The 6,451-nt window shown below is 37.3% G+C and overlaps 1 pseudogene; it reads left to right on the top strand.

Moving 5' to 3' along the window:
* Positions 1-3,092: 3,092 nt before the first annotated feature.
* Positions 3,093-3,211, top strand: LOC112476889 (annotated as a pseudogene).
* The last annotated feature ends 3,240 nt before the right edge of the window (positions 3,212-6,451 follow it).

The following is a 6,451-nucleotide window of genomic DNA, read 5'->3' on the forward strand; positions in this document are numbered from 1 at the left end:
CAAAAACAATCATTGCCATGCCACTGAAAGAAGCGCAGTCCAACAAATTGAAAATAGCACAGATAAGACCTTGAATCACAACAAGAGAGTGTGTGTGATTGAGGGATCTTGGGAGAATGAGGCTGTGGTCCAGCCTTCTTTTGTGTAGATATTCATAGGGTGAAAACCTGTACAATTGTTCTCAGGCTATGCAATTTTGTCCTTTAACTGCCTTCCTCCAAGGAGCATAGCCTGGAGGAAGAAGGTCACATATTTACATTTTCATAATCATTGTATCAGTTCTCAAACTTTGAGCCTCTGATGCTAAGATTCTCTTACCTGTCCTTAGGCTTGATCTTTCTGTTTTAATTCTTTAGAAGTGATCACTTTTCTAAAAAAGGAAAAATGAGACACATGGCCAGGAATTTTTAGGAATTTTTTGGAGATGAAGTGGGGAAGACACTGTGGGATTTGGGAGAGAAAAGAACACAGACAGAGAATGTCCACTTACCAGATACACATTTGCTAAGTGGATATTTTAGAACTCATGGATCATGTCATTAATGGATGTGGTAAATTAACAGGATGTAATAAGTATCTGGAGATAGAGGTAAGATTATATGCCTTAGAAGTTGCTAAATAAGAATGTGGGAAAATTCCAGATATAAATTTTGCTTCTAGCACAAATTGTTTCAATGGCTGGAGCTGGTCAACACGCAGTTGCCACCATCCTCATTAACAATATTAATTTTGAGGACACTTTTGTTGTCACTAAGTGATCACAAAACATTGTATTTACTCAAGGCTGGCGTTGCTGGATTATAATGGAAACAGAGCGCATGACTGACTGTGCTTCACTTTCTTTGGATCCGTTGTCATAAGCTTAACGGGCCCTTTTACCATGTGAGCCTGGAAAAGCCTTGTCAAGAGTGAAGGATATAAGATTTCATCTGACCTGCAAGATAACAAGTTAGCCTGCCGCAGTTTCAGGGAGCTGGATGAAAGACACCAGACTCCTAGGTCAAAGAGAAAAAAAAAACTTAACTACTCAAGGCATAGAAAGCAGCATGAGTTTCATGCTTTCCAGTGTGGATGCTACACATGGTTGCCAGCAGTCACAGATGCATAGTAAACACTTGAAATATGGATAGTCCTAGTGAGATAAGAGATGTGCTATAATGCACACCAGATTTCAAAGACCTATAATGAAAAAAGTAAAATATCTCGTTGATAATTTTTATATTGATTACATACTGAAATTATTGTGTATTGATATATTGGACTAAATAAAATATGTTACAAAACTTAATTTCATCAGTTTCTTTTTATTTTGTCATAAATGTGACTACTAGAGAATTTAATATAACACATGAGGCTTTCATTTTATGGCTCATAGCTTACATGTTTGGACAGTGATGATCTATCCTTTCTGCACGTTCTGGTCTTTTAAAGTGTATGTTCATTTATTTTATATTAAAAATTAAAGGTCTCTTAAAAAGATTTTTAGTTAAAGACTAGGTAAAGGCAATTAAGTCTATATAAAAAGAATAGAGATAACCGAAAATTTTATGTGAGGAATCAGGTGTTGCCTGGCTGTTCTCTAGTAATAAAAGTGGGAAAATATGTAATAATGTTGGACAGAAAAATATGTGCAAAAAAATTAGTCTTATCGTAACAATATGGTCAGTCAGCTACAAAGTGACTGGTTCATAAATGTCGTTCCTAAATTCTAAGAAATTTGCAAAGGGTTTACCAGTTTCAAAACCTTTTGCATGTCTATCCATCCTATCTTTTCACCACTGAATTGGTGAAGGTAAGACCCCATCCCCTTTCATTATCATCTGTATTGCTCAGATGAGAAACATGAAAAGAGACTTCTTAACTTTGAGATGGTTTCAGGAACTAACCTGGGCCTTGGGTTCAATATTGTTTGTTCTTTCCATCACCCTGTGCTTTGGTGGCATTGCATGGCTGTCCTCCAGACTCTGAACAAAAATCTAAAATTGCTCCCTTCTCCCCTCCCCCGCCCCGGTGAAAACAAGGCCTTCCTCATAAAATTGTGTCTTGATTGATTTGGAAATTGCACATTGCTTTGTTAGTGACCTAAGAATAGAAATTAACTTTGTCTTTGGGAATTCAAAGACCAGGAATACAGCCAGGACCTTCCTGACAGAAATGACCACTATCATAGTAATCTACTCAATTTAAATGAAGACCGGGGTGGCAGACAATCTAATAAAAAGCTGAATTTTTCCTTTTGGAAATTTAGCTTAACAGGGCAGAGAAGGTGGAGGATTATGTCTTGATCGTTGTTGTCAGAGAACCTACTGAAGAAAATGCTCATTGATGGGCTGGATAGTTCAATACCACAAAGAAATAAGAGAATGTGAAGGCTGATTAACATTAAAAAAAATAAAAATAATAAAAACTAAACTTTCAGAAAGAAATTAAAGAAAATTGATTATGGGGGATAAATTCAAGCATCTGTTATGTGGAATAAAATAATGGTATTTGAGGGGAAATTATCAAAGTTATAATGTTTGGCTTTATCAAACAAAGGCCAAAGGACTAACTGTGTAAATTTCATTCTTGACCAGTGCCAACTGTACTGAAGTCTTTGGACAAAATAGAAGACTGGAAAAATAATAAATTTTTGTCAGATTTAGAATTGAAACTGTCAAATATGATTCTGCGAACATTTAGATATTCAGTGATGCAAGTAAAATAATTTGGGGTAAAGGTTGATTCAAATAATTAGAAATAAAGAAAATATGAAATTACATTTATAGAACAAATGAATTCTTGTAAGGATTTTTGGACAAGGAGTCTTCAATGTGAGTCAGTTAAATTTCTTCTAACAATTATTCCAATACAGGGAGGAAAAAATAAGTTTAAGGCTCTAGTAATCAAGTATAAGACATAATAAAGTGAATACTTAGGTAATCCTGCATGTGTATTTTTAGAAACTTGAATGTATTTACTTCTTAAGAATTTTATAAATAGACAAGTTGTTGTACTAAATCGGATCGTCTCTTAAATATATTGGACAGAAGCACATACATCCCCTGAATTTTTCTGAACTGGTGGAAGCACTTGGAACTAAAGACAAGACAGTCTCCAGCCATACCACCCTGAACAAGCCCTATCTCATCTGATCTCAGAAGCTAAGCAGGGTCAGGCCTGGTTAGTACCTGGATAGGAGACCACCTAGTAAGACCAGGTGCTGTAGGCATAAAAAATAAGAAATTAAAAATTAAAAATTAAAAAAGAATAAGAGATTGTAAGCTGACAAGGTCCTCGTGATCTGTGAGGTCAACTAAGGGCTGCCTTACTTAAAAAAATAAAAAATAAAAAAAGACAGGACAGCATGTATTAGTGGCTACATCCCTAAACAAGAATTCCGAAGATCTGGCTTTGAATTCAGGCTCTTCTGCTTGTTAGATAGGTGCCTTTATACAAGTTAATACAATTCTCTGAGTTCTAGTTTACTTATCCAAGTAGCATGGACTGCTAACGGGTACTGAAGTGTAGATTAAATGAAATCATTTACCTAAGTAAGAAATGTTGGCAATTAATAGGCTCTGCATCAGACAGAGTTCCAGCCAGAAGTAGATGGTACACTCCAATAGAGTAACTGAGAAAAGTTAAATGAAGGGACTATTTACAAACAGTGGGAAAGGTTAAAAGAAATCAAAAATGAACACTGAAACATCCCAAGCAAGAAATATAAGGAGACAGAGCTGAAGTAAGAAGTAAGGGCTCCGTTTCTAGATCCCAGCCAGGGGTAACTTCAGCAGTAGGTATAGAAGAAACTGATTTCCTAGAGACTAGTGGCCTGCAGTAAAGTGAGAAACCAGTCCTTTACCGCAGACCAGCAGGGAGAGAGCTGAGGAAATCAATATCCCATCCTCTCTCTTCTTCTACCTTCTGATCTCCCACTGAAGACCCTCCCCCATTGGCTGCGTTCAAGCAGAAGACAGAGAACAAGGGAGCTTAGTGTATACCCACTCATAGATGTCATAGGAGAAGCAGAAAGAGAAGTAGATGTTAATCACTGGCTGAATTCTAAAGAAATTTGGTTGTTCACAGATACTATCAGGAACAGAGTCTTCCACTATTTGGAGGAAACCAAATAAACTATGACAATATGGCACTCATTGTGTCCCCAAGCCTTGCTTACACATAATTTCAAAATCAGGAGTTTGTAAACAGAGATAAAGCTGTATGCAAACTGAGAGAAGGGGAGGAGGTGGAGAAGTATACAGTAGGGCCCATTCTTTCTTGGATGCAATCTTATATTTTAAGGGATCGAGATCTGGACAATTTGATGATTGATAAGAAACTTGTCAATGGAATAAAGGCCATGACTTTTTCTGTGTTATTTGTTTTTTATTGTAGGTTTGTTTCTCTAATTATAACTTACATTTATTGAGTACTTTCTGCGTGCCAGGCAAACTGATCTATGCATTTTTCCCTAAACCCATAAGGACCATATTAGATACAATTAAGATTCAATTTCAAAATAAAAAACTACTTGATTTCTACTAAAGCCATATTCTTCACTTCAAGGTTGCTGGATTGAGTAAAGTCACAAGTAAATTGTTTGCCTCCTCACTCACCCCCATGAAGGATTGGTTTCTGGATTTTAACAGAAGGGACAGTGAGCTCCATGACAAAATGTACCTCATATCTACTTCCACAAAGCCGACGTCATCAAACCAAATTGTACTTGCAGAAATATATATTTTTATTCCTAGATTCATTTTACTCATTAAGCATTAACTAAGCATTTGCCCTGTACCAACAGTGTTTGGCCCTGAGGCATTAAAATAAATTCCTCAGATCCTGTTTACAGAGGGGTTCAGACCCGAATGGACACATAAGCCCAACATGTCATCCTCTGGCATGTTGGGACACCCTCTGAGGTTATTCCCTACATCCCCTCCCCTCACTCCCAAACACAAATGTAGGGAGGTAAACTGAGCTCAACTTTTCCTTAAATTTATTGTCACTCTATATTAGGACTCTTTTCGTTGCAAGTAATGGAAGTCTTATTTAAATTATCACAAGTGTAAAAGAGAAATCCACAGCTCATGCAGCTGGAAATACCATTGGTGTAACTCATCAGATGGAAGGAAGAACTACAGGCATCAAGATCCCTTTCACTACCCTCTGTCTTGGCTTCTTTCTGCAGGCAGCTTCTCCCCGTCTAGTAGAAAATACGTTTGCCAGCAATCCAGTTTCACAGTCTTCCATATGAAAGAGTTTTCTCCCCACATGTTGATATGTTAACTGAAAAAAATTACTCTAGTTGGCCCTACTGAGGACATATGGCAAGCCCTGCACTATTATTTCTTCTGGTAAGGTCTGTGTGACATGTGCATAAGAACCCAATAGGAGGTTGAGAGGCAGGGCAGAGTGGGCTTATCAGGTTACAAGACCAGAAGGAAGAAGGAGGTGTTTTGAGAACACAGCCCACTAGAATCGCTCAGTCTGAAAGCCATTATGTTATATAAATGTTTTGTGAAATGAAACGTTATTCATTAGTCCATTATGACTCACATTTTGTCCACTATACAAAAGTCTGGAAAGTGGTAGAAATAGAAAGATTGAAAATCTATTTGAGGGTTAGAATGCACTAAGTAGGATTGCATGCTCTGTTTCTGTTCTTGTTAAAATCACTTCTATAAGAATTATATATGTTTTTGCTCTTGTCTGTTTCCACTACAGTCTGGCATGTAAACTATGCCTGCCTCTTACATTTTGTGAAGCAGAGGCCCTGCTCTCTTTTTATTGCCTTAGACTTTGAGAGATCAGCAATTAGCAATGCTTTCAGGATTCCTCCCCTGTTTGAAAGCTCTGTAGATCATGCCGAAGGAACCCAGTTTGGAGCACGTCTCTGCAGGCCACAGTTTCTTCCCTGCCAGAGGACCAGGAGGTGGAGGTGAAGTAAGAGGTGATCAGCTGAAAAGACTGGTGGCGACAGAGGTTAGAGCAATCACAACTTTTCATTTAGTTTTCTGCTTTCCTTCCCGACTTAAATCCATCTCCTCTACTACTCATTTTGGGTTAACACAAATGTGCTCATAGTTTTCTTGGACAGTGTTTAATGTGAATTAGCTCATCTTAGCTTTCTCTCTCCATCATAACAGAATATATGCAGCCCATGAAGCAAAATAGAAACATTCCTGGAGGCATGACTTGATCGTTTGTATTTTATCTTAAACTTAAATGTATTTATCCCATTTTTGCTCATTAAAAATGTATAAATATTGATAGTAGGAAGAAAGAAGAAAAGAAAGAATGAGAAAGAAAAACATCCTTCTTCATTTGCATTTCCGGATCTCGTCATCCTTCTCTCAATACCAAGCCTTGTCTTACATAACCATTTTGTAACAGCAGCATTTCTTACTGTCTCATGATAAGTATTCACTTATTCTCTGGTCTCCTGTAATCTGCCTCCTTTAGGACC

Source organism: Pteropus alecto, unplaced genomic scaffold (genome assembly GCF_000325575.1).
Source record: "Pteropus alecto unplaced genomic scaffold, ASM32557v1 scaffold81, whole genome shotgun sequence".
NCBI classification, from domain to species: Eukaryota; Metazoa; Chordata; class Mammalia; order Chiroptera; family Pteropodidae; genus Pteropus; species Pteropus alecto.